Below are 23,299 nucleotides of genomic sequence, written 5' to 3' on the forward strand. Positions count from 1 at the left end.
CTAGACGGGAGGAGGATTCTTAGACTACCTCCCTCCTGATATGTTCCTCACCAACAATTTTTAAGCTCAAGTGGAAGGAACTTAGAAACATCAGAAGAGCCCAGCTGGATCAGGTTGGTGGACAGTCTCTGGACCAACATCATGTTCCCACAGTGGCCAACCAGGTGCCTCCATGGAAACCCCATAAGCAGGAGCTGAGCACAACACAATGCTCTCCACCCGTGGTTACCAACAGCTACTATACAGATGTTAACAGCCTCTGACAATAGAGTTATACAACAAACAAATCAGAGCTAGTAATATTGTGTTTTCAGGTTGTAAACCACTTTGTGATATGTTATAGACAACTGTGGTTTGTAAATATTTAAATCTATAAAAGAAAATATATACAACCGTGTTGGAAACGCTTGTTGAAGGACAACATAAAATCTATTTTCAAAAGTGGCTTATCTATTCTGTTGTTCAACTATATATATATATATATAGGTCAGGCTACTGTGCTGATGTGCTTTCGAACTGCTAGGTTAGCAGGAACAGGGACCAAACAACGGAAGCTCACCCTGTTGTGGGGATTTGAACCGCCAACCTTCCGATCGGCAAGCCCTAGGCTCTGTGGTATATATATATATATATATATATATATATATATATATTCAGTTTTTTCCAATATAAAATTTATACATTTCATACATCTTTTTTATATCCATTCTCTTTTTTGACTTCCCTCAACTTGGCTGATACTCCTTCCCTTCTTCAAAGTGCAAGTAGATAAATAGGTACCGCTCCGGCGGGAAGGTAAACGGTGTTTCCGTGCTGTGCTCTGGTTTGCCAGAAGTGGCTTAGCTATGCTGGCCACATGACCCAGAAGCTGTATGCTGGCTCCCTCAGCTAACGAAGTGAGATGAGCGCTTTTGCTTCTTTGAAAATGAGCTGATTGGCTTGATGACTCTATGAAATCCACTTATTGTAGAGAATGAGGGCCCCAAGGTATCATGAAGCCAGATGTGGGGCTGTAGCTGTTTTGAAACTAAGTTGCTACAGTGCCTGGACAGGAAGCAACAAAGGAAGCCCACACTTCAGTTCAACCATAGAAGGAAGAGAGGAGATAAGTGATTTTGGATGCAATTCAAATTTTAATATGAAAGCAAATAGGAATAACCTGGTCAGAAGTGCAAATACGATGTGAAGCGAAGTACTGGATGCACACAATTCTCAACCTGTTGCTAAGATCAAGTTGTCAGCAGACAGTAAGAGCAGTATACAAGGATTTTAAATACAACTGCAGTAGGCAAAACAGATATAGACATAAGGAAAACATCCATGTATTGTGGATGTTCAACATTTAGGTTGGAGTTGTGGAAGCTGATCTAGCTCTTCTTGTTTTCTCCATCGTTCTTCCTTGGATCTTCCACTTTGGTCTTGATTTAAAGCCAGCAGTTACCACTGCTACATGTGTTGCTTGGCAGGGCCTGGGTATAGAACGAGGACATGTTGGAACCACCACTGGCATACAGAGAAGATCTGTTGATGCCATATCCGTAAGCACATGGGTTGTACTGCTCAATGCGAAAAGCCTGGTCAGGGCAACAGAGAGCTGGCCCTGGGATGGTCAGGACAAAAGGTGGTGGCCGGATGGTCACTGTTGATGGGGGGCACTGGGCATAGCATTGATTATTCCATCCACCACGGCCAGCAGACATCTTTGAGGTTCAGAGGTGGACCTGAAAGAACATGGAGTCAGCATCATGCAAAGTTCCCAGTGGAGAGCACAAGTTTGATATTAACAATAGTTAAGAGCTCAATAAGACGGCAGAAGGCCCTCTAGTTCCATACCTTGCGATATATATATCCATGGAGTCAATAGAGAGATTTTTTTTCATTCTCCCCCTTCCATAGTAAAAAATAAAAATAAAAAAAAATGCTGCCATTCAATGAAGCTGAACTGCAGAAGATTCAGTATAGAGAAAAAGGAAGTTCTCTGTCACACAACATATTGTTAGACTGTGGAATCCATTTCCACAAGATGCAAGGATTGATCACCAACTTTACAGGCAGTTTATATCCAGGCACATACAAAACTGCCCAATACCAAATCAGACCAATGTTCCATCCAGCTTGGCTTTGTGCTCATTGACTGCCAGTGGCTCTCCAGGAGTTCAGACAGGGGTCTCTCCTACCCAGAGATGCCAGGGACTGAAACAGAGACCTTCTGCAATCATGGCAGATGTTCTCCCACTGAGCTATAGCCTTTCCCCCAAATCAACTGCGGATAAAGCTATCAAAGCCTACAATGGTTGTATACTACCTCATTTTCTCTAAGCTAAAGTCTCAAATACTGTGGTGTTTCCCTGTAGGGTAGTGATTCCATGGAGCTAAAGAGTTTAGGGAGTCTTGGTTTTGCTGGGTGAGACCATCAGAATAAGAACATGAGAACATAAGAACATAAGAACAAAAGAACATAAGAAGAGCCTGCTGTATCATGATAATGTCCCATCTGGTCCATCATCCTGTTCTCACAGAGGCCACCCAGATGCCCCATGGGAAGCCCTCAAGCAGCAACTGAGCACATACCACTCTTGCCTTCTGTGGTTTCCAGCAACAGATATTCAGAAGCATTACTGCCCCTGACATTTGAAACAGAACATGGCCATTGTGGCTTGTAGTCACTGGCAGCCTTATCTGCCATGAATTTTAAAGCCATCCAGATGGGTGGCCAACATTGCTTCCTGTGGGTTAGAATACCATAACCACCTCTAGTTAAAATGGATATCAGCTGATTTTGATAAGTCATCAACCTGAGACCTTGGAGAACACTGGGTAAAGGAAGAGCTTCCCCAAGAGATAGCTGTCCAGCTTATGGGAGAGGGGGGGATGCAATGCTAGGCTTACTCAGAGTAGGCCCATTGAAGTTAACAAACATGGCCAAGTTAGATTCGTTAATTTCGATGGGTATATAATGAGCTGGACTTCATTGAATAAAACCCTCTGACTCTAACAAGGGAGAAACTCTAGGTTCCATTACTGGTACAAGCAGAAGGGTAGTGGAAGGGTTCTTCCACTCTAGAGGTCTTCAAGCATACACTGGGCAGTAATATATTCTGGATTATCAAACTCTGGATTTTCCTCATTGAGCAGAAAGTTGGTCTTGAAAATCTACATGGCTTCCTCCAACTTTACAATTTAAATGAGCCAGTCTTCTGGCTCGATATAAGCAATTCCTGTAATCAAATGAGAAAGCGCAGAAGGTCCCAGGTCTAAATAGTAGTGGTATCAGTTTAAAGGACCTATCATAGAAAGAATAGGAAATACTTCAGCCTGACACCAGGAAACCTGACACATTTTTGGATAGATAGTCCAAGGGCCTGGTAGTTTCCTCTTGGTGGGACTCACAACTTCATGGTAGAGCTATGTAGAAGGCAACAACTGCCGCCACCACTGCTACTGTTACTGCAAAGCTTGTGAGTTTCAGCAAAAAGGAAGTTATCTTCCATTTGGACCATCTATCCCAATGATAAACTTCAATCAAGTATCTCTTCTAAGAATGTAAATCAGTGGTGAGGAGTCTGTGGTCCTCCAGAAGTTTCCGGATTGCTGCTCCCATCATCTTTGACCATTGTGCCTGTTGATGATGTTGGAGTGCTGGAGTCCATAGGTTCCTCACCTTTACTATAAACCCCAGAGAAGTTTTCCCCACCCAAGTGCTCCAGCCCAGCATAATGCAGCCACACACACACACAATTCAAGTGCACTTGCTTGAAAACCTCACGTAGCAGTGCAATCTACCCTTGAAAATTAGCAACAACTGACATTCACCTGCATAACCTTTGTAAACCTAGAAAATGTACATCCTAGAAAATTTGTACATTCAGAAAATGTGCCCGCTTTCTCAGAACCCAAGTGGACTTACCTAGTTCTCTAAGAAGCAGGAATGCAGAGAAGTGTTTGGAAGCAGCCTAGAGGATGGGCTTTTTATACTGTATCTCTGGTAGCCTGGAACATACCGGTACTTAAGACTCCCCCTTTTTAAGGGGTGTATGATGACAAGTTGATAAATTGTCATAGGGAACTCCCCAGATTCCTGTAAAGAGTTGACACCCTTTCCTTAATAATCAGAATACTCACCTCACTGAATACTCACCTCACTGTTGTCATAGGGTTCTCCCAAACTCAGTATCAAAACATTACAAATCTTTCAACATACCGATTGCTGCACGGACAGCGTGCCAAATCAGCATTTCCTCTTCACAAATTTGCTCTCCTAACTGGTACATCATAATAAACAAGTTGTTATGGGACATAGCTAATGTTAATTGCAATCAGGATGGAGTCACTGCTGGTGCCCTCAAACCAGTAAGGTGCCCACTAAGTTAACCCACCATAAAAGACCCCTGAGAATTTGGGAATCTGGAAAAAGTGTCAAATAAGGCAACAATAATACAGCTTCCTATATTCCATTGTTCCTAATTAAATATTGTCTCACCCCCCTAATAGACTTAACTGGTCACTGTACTTTGCCAGGGATGGTATCCTGTAGATACCAACTCATCAGGAGGTCTATTTCATGCAGTGTTGGGATCAGGCCCTTGGACACATCGCATATCAAGACAAGTGATGTCTGTTATTGTCTTATTGGTGCCTGTTAATGCAAAATCTGTCTCCCAACTTCTCTACAATTCAAACGTCTGGTAAAACAGCTTATTTCCTAAGTTAGATGGGTTCCAGGCAAAGTTTTTTCAGTCCTTACTGCAGGTCCCAAATTGTGTCCCAAATCCAATCCCACTTTCCACCAAAGCTTGTTGGGCTGCCTTGAAATACTGGCTTAAGATCTCAGTATTTGGCCTGGGGAAGGGATTACTTGTACATCTAACCAATGAGGAGTTTATCAGTCCATGGCTGTCACCATCCCTTTTGTATCAGCTGGGCTACAATACCACTCTTGTATCCCTGAGGTGAAGGCTTTGGGACATCGCACATAGCAACCTGCAATCCAGATACAATGTAATCTGTCACCCGATTGCAGCTGGAATCCAATATGGGCACAACTTTCAGTTAGCTTCATATCTTTGGAATTTGTCCGTACCCATCTATTGGCGTTTATTTACCAAAGCTAGATTAAATGTATTTCCATCGGAAGTTCTAAATTGTAGACTGAGAGGCATCCCCTATCAGAATAGGCCTTGTTTATGTTCTCAGGATGTCGATTGAATGAACCATATCTTACTGCATTGTTGGCAGTATGAGCAAGCAAGGGATCAACTGATCAAAGCTTTACTAGCAAATCTGAAGCCTTCCATATTAACTACCTTCTGGAGGATAGGTCAAATGGTATTACACTGACTGTGGCAAAGTTTCTTATGGAGGTCTCAAGAAACAAAGACCATCACACTCTAGACATAACAAAATGACTACCTCTGTCTCTTTCGCCTGCTGTTTGGTTGTCTTAACTATATCTTGTTTTGAAACTGTTTTGTGGGTCTATGGACGGCAATATATATATATGTGTGTGTGTGTGTGTGTGTGTGTGTGTGTGTGTGTGCGCGCGCGCGCGCCTGCTGAAGGCCTTCCTTTCCCAACAACCTTTTTATGGATTAAAAAAAAGCTCTGATCTGATTCTATAATAAATTTGAAAATGTTTTTAGTAAAATGTTTTTATTATCAATCCCTTTGGGATGTTTCTAGCAAGTGGTTCATAAATGATTTTTTTCTTTGTATTGATTTCTCTTTCTCAGCTCATTTTAAACGATGCTTTATTGAGCTTATTGTCATTTTGTATGGTGTATTTTTATGGAAACTGTGATCTATAAGGGTTGTATCCCATGCTCCTCTTCCTCAGAGTAGACCCAGTGAAATTGATGGACATAACTAGCTTAGGTCAATGGAACTTAGCTTCTGAGAACCCTGAAATTTAGGGCCTAGATATTAGATCAAGTTGGGGGACCTCTGCCCTCCAGGTGTTATAGCTTCCATCAGCACCAGAAAGTATCGCCTAATGGCCAGGAATACAGGACTTGCAGTTCAGCTATATTTGAAGGCCCAAGGGCCTTCACACCTGTATTAGATTAATCACACCTGTATTAGATAATAGAACATGAAGAGGTGATGCTCTGGGAGGTGCTCCTGGAGGGTTTATGGTCCATGTTTTCCTCCAGAAGACAAGCAAACACAACCCAGAACTGATTCTGCCCTAGCACCAGGGGAGAAATGTACCTTCAGGGGAACTGGAAGTTTGTACCAAGCCATTTAAGGGAAACAGCGGTGAAAAGGTAGGCCAGGAACTGCAGGCTATACTTTGGGTGATTGTTAGTAGATCAATGAATGATTGTGATTCCAAACAGTTTAACAAAAGCCAGATAAATTTGCAAGTGTATGTGTTTGTGGTAAATGCTAGCAGAAACTGCCTAATTGTTGAGATATGTTTGATGGTGGAGCAATCAGCCTCTGGGCAGCCTTTGGTTAGGGATGCTGTACTTGCGAGATCCCTGCATTGAAGGGGGTGGTGGTGGACTGGATACTCTTGAGAGTCTCTCTAAAGCACTATAATTGTAGAAGTTAGTTTTCTAGTTTTCCTTTTCTAGACATCAGTACTACGAACCTGGGAACACTGAAGTTTAGTTAAAAGAAGAAGAAGGGCTGTGAGAAAAGACTTCAGATACTGGCATTGATGTTGCATGATGCATCTTCAGGATGAGTTACTTCACAGGGCTCTGCCTCCCAGCTGAGTGTTTTCCATGTGGCAAGAACTTCAAATTACAGTAAGTAATTGCCTGTTCTGTTTATGAGTTTCTTGCAAACCTCAGAGCAATAGAGCATCCAAGTTACACCCTACAGGTTCTTTTCCTCATAGCACGCCAAAGCCACATTCTTATATGAGATGTAATCTCACATTTCCTGGAATTTGCTCAATTGGGATCAGGAGAATCATTATCAAAATGATCACTGCATTGCTGTCTTTAAACCACCCAAAAACCAGGACTGATGGCTACAAGCTTGCCACATCTGGGTGTTTCCACTGAAACATGCTACTTCTGGTGAGCCATGGTAAACCAGAAAGGCAGAAGGTGCTACTTCAGAGATAACCAACAATGTCTTTCTTCTGAGGACCACATTTCCTTAAGGATGATCTGATAGTTTTCTCGTGGCTACCCTGAAATTCTAATTGAATACAGAGCAATAATGTTTTAATACTTGAAGAAATGAAAACCTCAAAGGTATTTATGTATGTGACTACAGCGACAATGATTCTGTACACTCAGTACTTAGCCAGCACTTAGCTGACACTCATGATGCACAGAGTTTCTTTAAAGCCGCAAAGATCATCTATGGCCAATAAATCATGGCATATGCCCCCTATGCTCAACAGACGGTACCACACTTCTAAACGATAAAGAAGCTGTTGCGCTGCACTGAAAAGAACATTAACAGCATCTCCTTAACTGCAACTCCCCCATAGCTGCTGAGGTCCTCTCACAAATTCTACAAAACCAAGTTAGAGATGAGCTTGCAGCATCTCCACATCTGGGAGAGTTTGTGTATAGCTATTAACCAAATGAAAAACAACAAAGCCAGCGGACCTGATGGGATACCTGCTGAAGTCTTAAAAGTGGGGAGAATTGAACTTACACAACAACTTCACAAGTTCATTGAAAAAATCTGGGAGAGGAGATCCCAGAAAACTTAGGGATGCCAAAATTATCAATTTTTTTAAAGGTGATAAAGGTGATAAAACAGATTGCAGAAACTATTGAGGCATCTCTTTATTAGCTACAACTGGCAAAAATATTGCAAGGATCTTAGCAAACCATCTCCTAACAATATCTGAGGCTAATCTTCCTGAATCCCAAAATTGTTTGAGACCTTCTAGGACAGTGGACATGATTTTCACCTCCCGAAAGCTTCAAGAAAAATGCAGAGAGCAAAACCAACCCTTGTATATGGCGTTTATTGACCCGACTAAGGCCTTTGACTCTGTAAATGGTAATGCCCTGTGGAGTGTCCTTCTGAAAATTGACTGCCCAGATAAATTTGTGAACATACTGCAGCTCCTCCATGATAATATGACAGCAACAATCAGAGATAACAATGGCTTTCAAAGTGAACCATTCACGGTAGGATCAGGTGTTAAAGAGGGTTGTGTTATCGACCCCAACTCTATTTATTATTTTCATTGTCATGATTCTACACATTGTCGAAGACAAACTCCCTGTCGGAGTAGAAATAATATATTTATTTCCTTGACATCTGATGGGAGGGCGTTCCACAAGGAGGGCGCCACTACCGAGAAGCCCCTCTGCCTGGTTTCCTGCAACTTCGCTTCTCGCACTGAGGGAACCACCAGAAGGCCCTTGGAGCTGGACTTCAGTGTCTGGGCTGAACAATGGAGGTGAAGATGCTCCTTCAGGTATACTGGGCTGAGGTCATTTAGGGCTTTAAAAGTCAGCACCAACACTTTGAATGGTGCTTGGAAACGTACTGGGAGACAATGTAGGTCTTTCAAGACTGGTGTTATGTGGTCTCAGCGGCCGCTCCCAGTCCCCAGTCTCGCTGCCGCATTCTGGATAATTTTTAACATTAAGGGTTAATGAATGGTATTAATAACTTAGATGGACACATGACACCCTACTTTTAATAACACATTATGAATGTTAATGTGCTGCAGAGCAACCAGCAGAAGGGAAACAACATTTTGATGGAGGAAACAAAGGGAAGAAACACTTTTAATATATAAGTATGCCCTGTGACATTTTAGAACAATATATCAAATATCGTTCTAAGAATGTTAAACTGGTCAGTGTAGATCGAGCCTTGGCCTTAATGGTTTGACATTCACCGTGGTGCACATGCCCGACCTTCAGTGCAATTTGGCAAGGGAATGCTCATACTCAAAATGCTTTTACCCCAAGGACTTTGGCCCCCCTCCCAGATTAGAGGCCAGATTAAACCCATGAACAAAAAGCCACTTCAAGCAATGGCTCCCTACAGTTTGAAGTAGGTGAAAAAAGAGGAGTCCCATGCCAGTTCTGGGTTTTCTAACAAATTCCACTTTTGGGTTGTTGAGTTGTGGCAAATCTACTCTGACCCTAAAGTGGGAGCAAAATTATTCAGACAGTGCTTTCAAACTTTATACTCTTTGTGAACTAACTTCCACCAATGTATTTGATAGTTTTGAAACTTTTTCTCTTTAATACTGTCTTTTTAAGTGTTGTGATGTCTTATATGAAGGTGCAATTTGTAAATATTTAAATCAAGAAAGCGAGATACATGGAATTATGCTAGGAATGGTGGTTGGAGGACAGCATAAAATCTATAAAATGAAATAATCTGCATTGATGTTATATGTTCTGGTGTTTGAGTCGATTTAGTTTAGTTTAGATTTAGTTTAGTTTAGGTTCTTTGTTTTTGTTCTTAAAAAAAAGTGAACAGATTGAGTCAAAGGTACTTTGAAAGCCATTTCTCATTTCGAATGAGGATCTCAAGGTATCATAATGGTAGATGCTCCTGCAACTGTGCTGAAGCTGAGTTGGTCAAGATCAGCTCAGTGCCTCGACAGGAGGCAATGAGAGAACCCTACCTAATTCCACACTTGAATTCAATCATAGAAAAAAGAGAGAGGAGATCAATGTTTTTGGATGCAAATAGAAGTTTAATATGAACCCAGAGAGTTATGCATAGCCCAAAGAGAAGTGCAAATAGAATGCAGAATGAAATACATTATGTTTCATAATACTTTGTTTCCATAAGATACAAGGCTGATAGAACATGGTGGAATAAGACTGCAAACCAGATGGTAACCAATGCATGTTCAGAAATGGGATAATTGACAATGAGGATTCCTTTTTGCTTTTCTTCTTTGCTTTTTTTTGAAAGGGAGGGATCTTCTTCATACAATTCACCAGGGAATTGAGAAAAGGATCCCGGGGAAGGTGTCATATATATAACCCACTCTGGCTATCAATCCCAATTCAGAGTAAAAATTCAGAATGGATAATACTCCCTCAGTCCCCATCCCATAATATTGCTTCCTCAGAAAGACTTGAATGTGCAATTCCTTGTAGAAATGGCTTGGTCAACCCACAGTTCTAATTTTGGTGCTCAGATCAAGTGGCCTGCAGATGGTGAAGCATTATTCAAGGATTTTAAATTCAACCACCTGAGGCAAAACAGATATAATGTGGAGAATTAGAATGTAGGCATAATCAGTATGTGGTAAGCATAAGGAAAGCTTGTGTGCATCTTATTTCAAGAAGAGCTCAGATGCCACAGGTCACGCCTTGTGCCAATTGTGATGTTCAATATTTCAGGAGGGAGTGGTGGGAACTGGTCCACCTCTCCTGTTTTTCTCTTGCTTTATTTTGGTTGCCGTCCTTCTTCCATGCATATCCTTCTTTGGCCTTGATTTAGAACTTGCAGGTACTGTAGCTGCTATTGTGGCATGAGCTGCTTGCATTGTGGCTGCAGCTAGTGTGGCTGCTATTGTGGCATGAGCTGCTTGGCAGGGCATGACAGCCACCACTGGCATGCCGAGAAGATCTGCCCAGAGGTTGTGCCAGAGGTTTAACACATGGGTTGTGCTGATCAATGACAAGAGGCTGCTCAGGGCAGTAGAGCTCTGGCCCTGGGATGGTCAGGACAAAAGCTGGTGGCTGGATGGTCACTGTTGAAGGAGGACATTGGGCATGGCAAGAATCGCGCCAGATACCAGAACGACGACCGGCAGACATCTTAGAAGTTTAGAGGTGGATCTGAAAGAAGATAAGAGTCAGCTTTACGTCGAGCTTGAGGTGCTGGTTAAGAACCTTAGGGGAGCCCTGCTGGATCAGACCAAAGGGCCATCTAGGGTAGAGGTTTATCAATTGAAGGTTTTATTCCTTCATAATTCTAGAACATGGTTCCATGCAGTGAAGATTTCTAGTTGCCTGGCTCAATCAATTTAGGTCCCATAGCCCCATGATAAAGCTGACATGTTATGAACATGAGGCAAGTTCTGCTTTAAGGACCTAAGGCAGAAAGGCTGGGAAGGATGTCCACCTAACACCAGGAAATCTGATGCATTAGCATGCATATTCCAATGGCCTGACAACTTCTTAGACATGGTAGCCTCAGCTTCCTGATGGAGCTATGTATGTAGAAGGCAACAGTTGCCATCCACACCTCCAGCCCAAAGGTTTTGAGTTCCACTGAAGAGGGAGCTAACTGCCTTTGGGCTTTCAACCCCAATGTCAATCTCCAACAGAGTCTCATCTATGCCTGCACTCCAGGACTACCTATCCCAACATCAAACTTCAGCATAGTATCTCATTGATTTCCAGGGCTTCTTTTGACTTGGAACTCAGTTCCAGCACCTCTCAGGTGGGCACCATTGTCGTTACAAGAGAACAAGGGAGGTGTTCGTGGTGAGTTCTGGCACCTCTTTTTCTAGAAAAATAGCACTGGCCGTGCCCATAAATCAGTGGTGAGGAATCTGTGGAGCTGCAGAGGTTGCTCAATGGCGGCTCCTAATCAAGTATAATGCATCCACATCCAAAGAAAGAGAAGCAATGCAAGTAAGTTAGCTTGAAAACCTCACACAAAGGAGCAAATCCCTGAGTCAACTCATCTATCCTGCAGATGGACTCCTGTGTAACCTCTGCATATCTAGAAGATCCAGAAGCTGTGCCCAATGTCCCAGAACCCAAATAGACTTACCTAGTTCTCTGAGAATCAGAAGCGAAGTGTTTGGAAGAAGCCCAATGCATGGGCTTTTTATACTGCTTGGTGGCAGGATGTTTATTTAAGACTTCCCTGTTTTTCTTTTGGGGGTGGAATGGATATAATGAAGAGCTGACATATTGCTATAGGGAACACCACAGATTTTTTAATAAAGAGGTGACACCCTTTCCTTGATAATCTAATATTCATTTATGGTCACCGCGTTGGCATGTTATGTTTCACCCAAACTCAGTATTAAAGCACCACACATATTTTAACATGTCGGTTGATGCATAGGCCAATGTGCCAGAAACAGCACTTGATCTTCACAAAGTTGTTATTGAAACTGGCACATCATGATCCATCTTGAATTTTAACATAGGCCAATTTGACAATAATCAGCACTTGATCTTTACAATGTTGTTATTGAAACTGGCACATCATGCTCAGCACGTGGTTCCAGGACATAGTCAGTGTTTGTGGCAATCAGGATAGAAACATTGCTCATACCCTGATACCACTAAGTGTCTACTAAGGTCTCTTTTTGTGGAAGACCTCTGAAAAGATGGGGATCTGGAAGAATCAGGATAGACAAGGGGAAGGACATACTATGGGGAAGTTATACTATTAGCACATCTTGAATTTTTCTGCTTTCAAATTCCAAAGATAAGGGGTGCTAAAAATATTGAGAATTCAAAAGATTCAGAAGGTAAAATTCCCTGTCCCTTTCTCCCTGGTTTCTGCCCCCAAATGGCAAAAAACTAATAAACAAGTTAGGAGGTGTGCAAACTCTGACTGAATCAACAAAGAATGTAATAAGGTTAGAGCATCATTTTTATGTTTGGAGATCTGAATTTGTGGATAACAAGCATTCCAGTAGCAGGACCTGCATGTATATGTCATGGGGGTGAATTCTATATGGCATGTCATTTTAGGGGGTAAAACGTATATTTTGCAATTTTTTTCAGTGAGGGGCTCTGAAAAATCTGTTGTTTGGGGATGTCAGGAATTCAAATCTGCTATTATGTTTGTGAGTGGACAACATTTAGCTTGGTAATTCTATGTCTGATGAAGAAGTACATGAACTCCTTTCGGAAAACCGAATAATTTGAATTTTACCTTCTGAAAATGTCAAGTACCGTAATGCTAAATAAGTAAATAATAATAATAACATAAAACTGCAAGTACTTGGCAATAATTTTTTAATGATTTCTATGAAATATTACGGGACGCGGGTGGTGCTGTGGTGTAAACCACTGAGCCTCTTGGGCTTGTTGATCAGAAGGTTGGCGGTTCGAATCCCCGCATCTGGGTGAGGTCCCGTTGCTCGGCCCCAGCTCCTGCCAACCTAGCAGTTCAAAAGCACGTCAAAGTGCAAGTAGATAAATAGGTACCGCTCCGGCGGGAAGGTAAACGGCGTTTCCATGGGCTGCCCTGGTTTGCCAGAAGTGGCTTAGTCATGCTGGCCACATGACCTAGAAAAACTGTCTGCGGATAAACGTCGGCTCCCTCGGCCAGTAAAGCGAGATGAGAGCCGCAACCAGAGTCGTTCACGACTGGACTTAACTATCAGGAGTACCTTTATGAAATCTTTTTTTAATGAAATCTTACACACTTTTCAATTACCAAACAGAATAAAATTATATTAATTCAACCAAAATATCTTTTGAATTCTCAATTTTTTAGCATGCTTTATCTTTGGAATTTGAAAGTTGAAAAATTCAAGATGTGCTAATAGTATAAATTTCCCATAGTATGTCCTTCCCCTTGTCTATCCTGATTCTTCCAGATCCCCATCTTCTCAGAGGTCTTCCACAAAGAGAGACCTTAGCAGACACTTAGTGGTATCAGGGTATGAGCAATGTCTCTATCCTGATTGCAACAAACACTGGCTGTGTCCTGGAACCACGTGCTGATCATGATGTGCCAGTTTCAATAACAACTTTGTGAAGATCAAGTGCTGTTTTTGGCACACTGGCCTATGTTAAAATATGTGTGGTGCTTTAATACTGAGTTTGGGTGAAACATAACATGCCAAAGCGGTGACCATAAATGAATATTAGATTATCAAGGAAAGGGTGTCACCTCTTTATTAAAAAATCTGTGGTGTTCCCTATAGCAATATGTCAGCTCTTCATTATATCCATTCCACCCCCAAAAGAAAAACAGGGAAGTCTTAAATAAACTTCCTGCCACCAAGCAGTATAAAAAGCCCATGCGTTGGGCTTCTTCCAAACACTTCGCTTCTGATTCTCAGAGAACTAGGTAAGTCTATTTGGGTTCTGGGAGAATGGGCACAGCTTCTGGATCTTCTAGATATGCAGAAGTTACACAGGAGTCCATCTGCAGGATAGATGAGTTGACTCAGGGATTTGCTCCTTTGTGTGAGGTTTTCAAGCTAACTTACTTGCATTGCTTCTCTTTCTTTGGATGTGGATGCATTATACTTGGTTAGGAGCCGCCATTGAGCAACCTCTGCAGCTCCACAGATTCCTCACCACTGATTTATGGGCACGGCCAGTGCTATTTTTCTAGAAAAAGAGGTGCCAGAACTCACCACGAACACCTCCCTTGTTCTCTTGTAACGACAATGGTGCCCACCTGAGAGGTGCTGGAACTGAGTTCCTGGTGAAAAGAAGCCCTGGAAATCAATGAGATACTATGCTGAAGTTTGATGTTGGGATAGGTAGTCCTGGAGTGCAGGCATAGATGAGACTCTGTTGGAGATTGACATTGGGGTTGAAAGCCCAAAGGCAGTTAGCTCCCTCTTCAGTGGAACTCAAAACCTTTGGGCTGGAGGTGTGGATGGCAACTGTTGCCTTCTACATACGTAGCTCCATCAGGAAGCTGAGGCTACCATGTCTAAGAAGCTGTCAGGCCATTGGAATATGGATATTAATGCATCAGATTTGCTGGTGTTAGGTGGACGTCCTTCCCAGCCTTTCTGCCTTAGGTCCTTAAAGCAGAACTTGCTCCTATTGGGACGTGAGGCCTCGTGTGCATAACATGTCTGCTTTATCATGGGGCTATGGGACTTAAATAGATTGAGTCAGGCAACTAGAAAGCTTCACTGCATGGAACCATGTTCTAGAATTGTGTAGGAATAAAACCCTCAATTGATAAACCTCTACCCTAGATGGCCCTTTGGTCTGATCCAGCAGGGCTCCCCTAAGTTTCTTAACCAGCACCTCAAGCTCGACGTAATGTTGACTCTTATCTTCTTTCAGATTCACCTCTAAACTTCTAAGATGTCTGCCGGTCGTCGTTCTGGTATCTGGCGCGATTCTTGCCATGCCCAATGTCCTCCTTCAACAGTGACCATCCAGCCACCAGCTTTTGTCCTGACCATCCCAGGGCCAGAGCTCTACTGCCCCGAGGAGCCTCTTGTCATTGATCAGCACAACCCATGTGTTAAATACCCTCTGGGCAGATCTTCTCGGCATGCCAGTGGTAGCTGTCATGCCCTGCCAAGCAGCTCAGGCACCCACAATAGCAGCCACACTACCTGCAAGTTCTAAATCAAGGCCAAAGAAGGATATGCATGGAAGATGGACGGCAACCAAAATAAAACAAGAGAAAAACAGGAGAGGTGGACCAGTTCCCACCACTCCCTCCTGAAATATTGAACATCACAATTGGCACAAGGCGTGACCTGTGGCATCTGAGCCCTTCTTGAAATAAGATGCATGCAAGCTTTCCTTATGCTTATCGCATACTGATTATGCCTACATTCTAATTCTCCGCATTATATCTGTTTTGCCTAAGGTAGTTGAATTTAAAATCCTTGTATAATGCTTCACCATCTGCAGGCCACTTGATCTGAGCACCAGAATTCGAACTGTGGGTTGATCAAGCCATTTCTACAAGGAATTGCACATTCAAGTCTTTCTGAGGAAGCAATATTATGGGATGGGGACTGAGGGAGTATTATCCATTCTGAATTTTTACTCTGAATTGGGATTGATAGCCAGAGTGGGTTATATATATGACACCTTCCCCGGGATCCTTTTCTCAATTCCCTGGTGAATTGTATGAAGAAGATCCCTCCCTTTCAAAAAAAAGCAAAGAAGAAAAGCAAAAAGGAATCCTCATTGTCAATTATCCCATTTCTGAACATGCATTGGTTACCATCTGGTTTGCAGTCTTATTCCACCATGTTCTATCCGCCTTGTATCTTATGGAAACAAAGTATTATGAAACATAATGTATTTCATTCTGCATTCTATTTGCGCTTCTGTTTGGGCTATGCATACCTCTCTGGGTTCATATTAAACTTCTATTTGCATCCAAAAACATTGATCTCCTCTCTCTTTTTTCTATGATTGAATTGAAGTGTGGAATTAGGTAGGGTTCTCTCATTGCCTCCTGTCGAGGCACTGAGCTGATCTTGACCAACTCAGCTTCAGCACAGTTGCAGGAGCATCTACCATTATGATACCTTGGGATCCTCATTCGAAATGAGAAATGGCTTTCAAAGTACCTTTGACTCAATCTGTTCACTTTTTTTTAAGAACAAAAACAAAGAACCTAAACTAAACTAAATCTAAACTAAACTAAATCGACTCAAACACCAGAACATATAACATCTATGCAGATCACTTCATTTTATAGATTTTATGCTGTCCTTCAACAACGATTCCTAGCATAATTCCATTTAAATTGGTTTTTTGGCCCTATTATGTTTTTACTGTAATTTTTACTGGTGTTGGCTGCCCAGAGCCCGGCTCTGGCTGGGGAGGGCGGGGTATAAATAAAATTTATTATGATGATGATATATTTCACTTTCTTGATTTAAATGTTTACAAATTGCACCTTCATATAAGACATCACAACACTTAAAAAGACAGTATTAAAGAGAAAAAGTTTCAAAACTATCAAATACTTTGGTGGAAGTTAGTTCACAAAGAGTATAAAGTTTGAAAGCACTGTCTGAATAATTTTGCTCCCACTTTAGGGTCGGAGTAGATTTACCACAACTCAACACCCCAAAAGTGGAATTTGGAAGAAAACCCAGAACTGGCATGGGACTCCTCTTTTTCACCTGCTTCAAACTGTAGGGAGCCTTTGCTTGAAGTGGCTTTTTGTTCATGGGTTTAATCTGGCCTCTAGTCTGGGGAGGAAAGCAAAGTCCTTGGGGTAAAATTCCCCAAGCATTTTGAGTATGAGCATTCCCTTGTCAACTTGCACTGAAGGTCGGGCATGTGTACCATGGTGAATGTCAAACCATTAAGGCCAAGGCTCGATCTAGAACGATCAGTTTAACATTCTCAGAATGATATTTGATATACTGTTGTGAAATGTCACAGGGCATACTTATATATTAAAAGTGTTTCTTCCCTTTGTTTCCTCCATCAAAATGTTGTTTCCCTTCTGCTGGTTGCTCTGCAGCGCATTAACATTCATAATGTGTTATTAAATGTAGGATGTCATGTGTCCATCTAAGTTATGAAAACCATTCCTTAACCCTTTCTTAATGTTAAAAATCATCCAGAATGCGGCAGTGAGACTGGGGTTTTTGAGCGGCCACCAAGACCACATAACACCGGTCTTGAAAGACCTACATTGGCTCTCAGTACGTTTCCGAGAACAATTCAAACTGTTGGTGCTGACCAAGCCCTAAATGGCCTCAGCTCATGCAGGGAGCCAGTGTAGGTCTTTCAGGACCGGTGTTATGTCGTCTCGGTGACCGCTCCCAGTCACCATTCTAGCTGCCACATTCTGGATTAGTTGTAGTTTCCAGGTTCACCTTCTCCCCATGGAGAGTGCATTGCAGTAGTCCAAGCAGGAGATAACCAGAGCATGCATCACTTTGGTGAGACGGTCCGTGGGCAGGTAGGGTCTCAGCTTCTGTACCAGATGGAGCTGGTAGACAGCTGCCTTGGGGACAGAATTGACCTGTGTCTCCATGGACAGCTGTGAGTCCATTATTATTCCCAGGCTGTGCACCTGGTCCTTTAGGGGCACAGTTACCGCATTCAGGACCCGGGAATCCTCCACACTCACCTGCCCCCTGTCTTCCCCAAACAGTACTTCTGTCGTGTCAGGATTCAACCTCAATCTGTTAGCCGCCATCCATCCTCCAACTGCCTCCAGGCTTTCACACAGGGCTTTCACCTCCTTCACTGGTTCCGATTTGAAAGATAGGTAGAGCTGGGTATCATCCACATACTGATGACACCCAGCCCAAACCCCCTGATGATCTCTCCCAGAGGCTTCATATAGATGTTAAAAAGCATGCAGGAGAGGATGGAACCCTGAGACACCCCACAAGTGAGATTCCAGGGGTCTGAACACTCATTTCCCAGCACTTCATTCTGGACACGGCCCAGGGGGAAGGAGCGGAACCACAGTATAGCAGTGCCACCAGCTCCCAGCCCCTCTAGCTGGTCCAGAAGGGTGTTGTGGGCAATGGTATCAAAAGCTGCTGAGATATCCAGTGGAACTCGCTGAGGTTGGAATCATTTCCCATCCTGCTTTAAGGCATAACATCAGGTATTACTCTTCCTGCTTACTAACACAGGACTGAAGGAGTCTGCCCACCTAGCTGGGTTTCCCCAGCCACTCTGGGTGGCTTCCAACAGAATATTAAAAATACAATAAAACATCAGACATTAAAAACTTCCCTAATCAGGGCTGCCTTCAGATGTCTTCTAAATGTTGGATAGTTGTTTATTTCCTTAACTTCTGATGGGAGGGCATTCCACAGGGCAGGCACCACTACAGAGAAGGTAGCCTTGGCCCAGTATACCTGAAGGAGCATCTCCACCCCCATCATTCAGCCTTGACTCTGAGGTCCAGCACTAAGGGCCTTCTGGCAGTTCCCTCACTGCGAGAAGTGAAGTTACAGGGAACCAGGTAGAGGACCTTCTCAGTAGTGGCACCCACCCTGTGGAACACGATAAAACATCAAATGTAAACAAGTTCCCTAAACTTCCTAATGTTGCTCCAGATCCTTGCAGCAGCTAGTATGGTGAAAGATGTGGGACACTTGCATACTGAGCTTGAGGGAAACATATGACGACAGTGATGTGATTATCTATCAATATTTGTTTAACAAGGAAAGTGTTTCTGCTGCTTACAGTAAACCAGGGTGTTCCCTATGGCAATTTACCGGCTCATCATCTGACAAAATAAATAAATAATAGGAAGTCTTGAATATGCCTCATGCAACGAAATCTACTTCCTGCTACAAAACAGTATAAAAAGGCCATCATCTAGGGTTCTTCCAAACACTTCTTCTCATTTCTGCTGCTTAGAGAATTAGGTAAGTCCATTTTGGATTCTGGAACAGTGGGGACATCTTCTGGATCTCATTGGTGTACCAAGGTTATGTGGGCATTCTGCTAGTAGCTGCTGGTTTTAAAGGATAAGTGGGTTTGGGGATTTGCACCATTGTGTGAGGCTTTCAAGCAGATAATCTTGGAATGGATATCATTGCTTTGCGTGCTGCTGCATTCTGATGGGTTGGGCCACACTGATGGGCAACAACTCTCTGGGGTTACAACACAGGTGAGGAACCTGCAATCCTTCCAGATCTGGTTGGACTCCAACTCTCCAACATCAGCCACAGCAAATACAGACGATGGTAAAGGATGGTGGAGGGCCATAGGTCCTTAGGTTGATTGACAGCTGATGCCCTTTTAAACGTGTTGTGGGAGGGGGGATTGTTAGTTTGTTCTTGTTCTTATTTTTATTATGTATTTTGCGGGTTCTTTATACTGCAATTTTATGTTTGAACTGCCCTGAAATCTACAGGTAAAAGGTGGTATACAAAATTATAATGATAAATCATAAAATAAATAAATTAGGTACAGACATACCTCATGTTACGTCCGCTTCAGGTTGTGTGTTTTCGTCTTGCGTCCCATGGCAACCTGGAAGTACCGGAATGGGTTACTTCCGGGTTTCACCACTCGCACATGTGCAGAAGCGGCACTTTGAGTTGCGGGCTTTTCACGTTACAGACGGGCCTCCGGAACGGATCCTGTCCATAACATAAGGTACCACTGTACTTGATTGAAGCTTGACATTGGCTTAGAGAATCCAATGTTATGTAGCTTCCTTTCCAGCAGACCTCAAACCTTTGTGGTAGTGTGGGGGTGGCAGTGGTCTCCTTCTGCATAGCTCTACTAGGAAACTGACGCTTGTACAAATAGGAAATTTGCAAGTTGTTGAACTATGTACCTTAACATGTCAGGTTTGCTAGCATCAGGCAAAGGTATTTCCCATACTTTCCAGCTTGGGCCCTTTACAGAGACCTTGCCAGTGTTTGGAGCAGGGGCTTCCTGCTCACAACACAGGTTCATAATAATAATAATAATAATAATAATAATAATAATAATAATAATTTATTATTTGTACCCCGCCCATCTGGCTGGGTTTCCCCAGCCACTCTGGGCGGCTTCCATAGAAACCAAAAATACACTAAAATATCACAGATTAAAAACTTCCCTGAACAGGGCTGCCTTAAGATGTCTTCTGAATGTCAGGTAGTTATTTATCGCTTTGACATCTGATGGGAGGGCAGGCGCCACTACCGAGAAGGCCCTCTGCCTGGTTCCCTGTAGCTTTGCTTCTTGCAATGAGGGAACTGCCAGAAGGCCCTCGGCGCTGGACCTCAGTGTCCGGGCAGAACGATGGGGGTGGAGACGCTCCTATTTGGCTATGGGTCTTACATTGATTGAGCCAGACAACTGGCCCAACTAGAATTGTAGAGTTCATCTACGCTGAATCTTCTGCTAATCAGATTCATTGTGTGGTCTCAGATTGTAGTATTATGGCAGAGGGGGGAAGGAAGGAAGGAAGGAAGGAAGGAAGGAAGGAAGGAAGGAAGGAAGGAAAAAGAAAGAAAGAAACTATTGAGTTCATAACCAGTGTATGTCTCGAACAACATATCTGTATTGGAAACTCTGCATAATGCTGATTCCATCTTCCTTCAGATCCACCTCTAAACCTCAAAGATGTCTGCTGGCCGTCGTTCTGGTATGTGGCAGGATCCTTGCTATGCCCAGTGTCCTCCTTCAACAGTGACCATCCAGCCACCACCTTTTGTCCTGACCATCCCAGGGCCAGCTCTCTGTTGCCCTGACCAGCCTTTCTGTATTGAACAGCACAACCCATGTGCTTATGGATATGGCGGTGGCAGATCTTCTAGGTATGGCAGTGGTGGCTCCAACATGTCCGAATTCTACTCTCATGCCATGCCAAGCAGCTCATGCAGCTATGACAGTTGCAAGTTCTAAATCAAGTCCAAAGAAGGATATGTATGGAAGAAGGGTGGTACAAACAAAAAGAAAGAAAGAGAAGGAAAGAAGAGCTGGACCGGTTCTCACCACTCCCTCCTGAAATATTGAACACCCAGCATCAGAACTTGGACAAGTCATGACCTGTGGCACCTGAGCCCTTCTTGAAATAAGATGCATGCAAGCTTTCCTTATGCTTATCACATACTGATTATGCCTACATTCTAATTCTCAGCATACTATCTGTGTTGCCTATTGTGGTTGAATTTAAAATCCTTGTATAATGCTTCACCATCTGCAGGCCACTTGATCTGAGCACCAGATTTAGAACTGTGGGTGCACCCAGCCATTTCTACAAGGAATTGCACATTCAAGTCATTCTGAGGAAGCAATATTATGGGATGGGGACTGATTGAAAGTTATCCATGCATTCCCTCAATGCATGGTAGTAAGATGATCTTTCTCCACTAAAAAAAGATAAAGAATGTCCCCATTTCTGTTAATGCTCCCATTTCTGAATATGCATTGTATAGCATTTGATTTGTGGTTTTCTTCCACCATGTTCTACCACCCTTGTACTTCATGGAAGCAAGCTATTATGGAACATGGTGTCTTTCATTCTGCATTCTAGTTGCACTTTTGATTTCACTATTTGTACCTCTTTGCTTTCATATTAAAATTTCAGTTGCATCCCAAAACACTTATCTCCTCTCTTTCTTTTATGGCTGAATTGAAGTGTGGCACTGGGTGGGGTTATCTCATTGCTTCCTTTCCAGGCACTGAGGTGATCTTGAGTAACTTAGCTTCAGCACAGTTACAGCAGCAGCTACCTTCATAATACCTTGGGGTCTTCATTCTAAATGAGAAATGGCTTTCAAAGTACCTTTCAATCAATCAGTTTGCTTTTTCAAGAACGGAAACAAAGAACCTAAAATAAATAGAGTCAAACAGCAAAGCAGATGACATTAATGCAAACTACTTTAGTTGGTAGATTTTATGCAGTCATTTAAGATTTCTAGCACAGTTGGAAATATTTATTTAATTTATTTGTTTAAATAGTAGCAAATTGCGCTTTTGTATAAATACGACAGGTCAGGTTGGTTTGCAACATAAAAACACAATATGATGGTAAAAACAATTGAAAAAGTAAGTAGAAATTGGTTGGCAAAGAACCTCAATTTAGAAAGGCCCATCTGAGTACTACAGCTGTTCCAAACGTTTTCGCAGAAGCTAGATGAAATTGCAAGAGTGTGTTTGTTTATGGTGAATGTTAGAAGAACATGTCTAATTGTTAAGAGCTGGAACATTCCTGCGATCACCGCTGTTGTTTATTCTGGTCCTGGAAGTACATGCAAGAAATATAAGAGTAGATAAAGAAATCACAGGGATAAAAACTGAAAAAAGTGAATTTGAATTGAAAGCATATGCTGATGATTTAGTAATTACGGTGGAGGATCCAAAAAATTCTCTTCCTAGAATGATAGAAAAGATTCAAGAATTTGGGGAAGTGGCAGGATTTAAATTAAATAGAAAGAAAAGTAAGTTATTAGTAAAAAAATTTGAAGGAAGAAGAGAAAAAAGAGTTGATGCACAGTATTGAGATAGAAGTTCATAAAAAAAGTAAAATACTTAGGGGTATGGTTAACAGCAAAAAATATAAATGTCTACAAAGACAATTGTGAAAAAGTGTGGTCTGAGATAAAAAGGAATTTAGAAATATGGAGTAGAATGAACCTTTCCCTACTAGGAAAAATAGCAGCGATAAAAATGAATGTATTGCCAAAAATGCTCTTTCTTTTTCAGACAGTCCCAGTAAAAAAAAATGGCAGAAGGATATTTCTAAGGTTTTTTTGGAGGGGGGCAAAAGGCCAAGGATTAAACACAATATACTTACAGATAGAGGCAGTTTTGCCCTTCCAGACCTCAAATTGTATTATGAGGCTGCATGTTTGGTGTGGATTAGGGACTGGATAAAACTGGAAAAGGAAACAGCATTAGATCTGGAAGGTCATGATAACAGATTTGGATGGCATGCATACTTATGGTATGGGAAAGGGAAAGTGCACAAAGGATTTTACAATCAAATAATCAGGAGATCACTAATGAGGGTGTGGGAGAGATATAAATATCTAATAGAAGCAAAAACACCCTAGTGGTTATCACCAATTGAAGCTTCATTACTCAAACCGCTTGGCAAAAAGGGGAAGTGGCCTACATATAGAGATTTGCTGAAGGATCAGGAAGGGAAATGGAAATTCAAAGATTACGAGGAAATTAAAGATCATTTTCAGAGTTGGTTGCACTATAGACAACTACATGAGATGTACAAGGAAGATAATAAAAAAGGATTTAGCAATACAACTTCCAAATTT

General features: G+C 42.3%; 3 long non-coding RNA genes across 5 annotated transcripts in view; 1 reads left to right on the top strand and 2 right to left on the bottom strand.

Annotated features, from left to right (window-relative positions):
* The window catches only part of LOC307205840, a 28,192-nt gene extending 6,567 nt beyond the window's left edge, over nucleotides 1-21,625 (top strand). The window contains exons 2-3 of one of the 3 annotated variants that reach the window (XR_013834102.1): nucleotides 6,576-6,752; nucleotides 20,625-21,625. This is a non-coding gene — a long non-coding RNA (uncharacterized lncRNA). The other 2 variants (XR_013834103.1, XR_013834104.1) reach the window with 2 other exon arrangements.
* Nucleotides 1,114-4,342, bottom strand: LOC307205805. Its single transcript, XR_013834062.1, has 2 exons — nucleotides 3,908-4,342; nucleotides 1,114-1,721 (listed from the first exon to the last, which is right to left on the bottom strand). It is a non-coding gene; the product is annotated as an uncharacterized lncRNA (long non-coding RNA).
* Nucleotides 9,620-11,724, bottom strand: LOC307205837. The gene is made up of 2 exons (XR_013834098.1): nucleotides 11,683-11,724; nucleotides 9,620-10,739 (listed from the first exon to the last, which is right to left on the bottom strand). It is a non-coding gene; the product is annotated as an uncharacterized lncRNA (long non-coding RNA).
* Nucleotides 21,626-23,299: the final 1,674 nt, after the last annotated feature.

The sequence above is a fragment of the Podarcis cretensis genome (assembly GCF_951804945.1).
Source record: "Podarcis cretensis genome assembly, chromosome: 16".
Taxonomy (NCBI): Eukaryota; Metazoa; Chordata; class Lepidosauria; order Squamata; family Lacertidae; genus Podarcis; species Podarcis cretensis.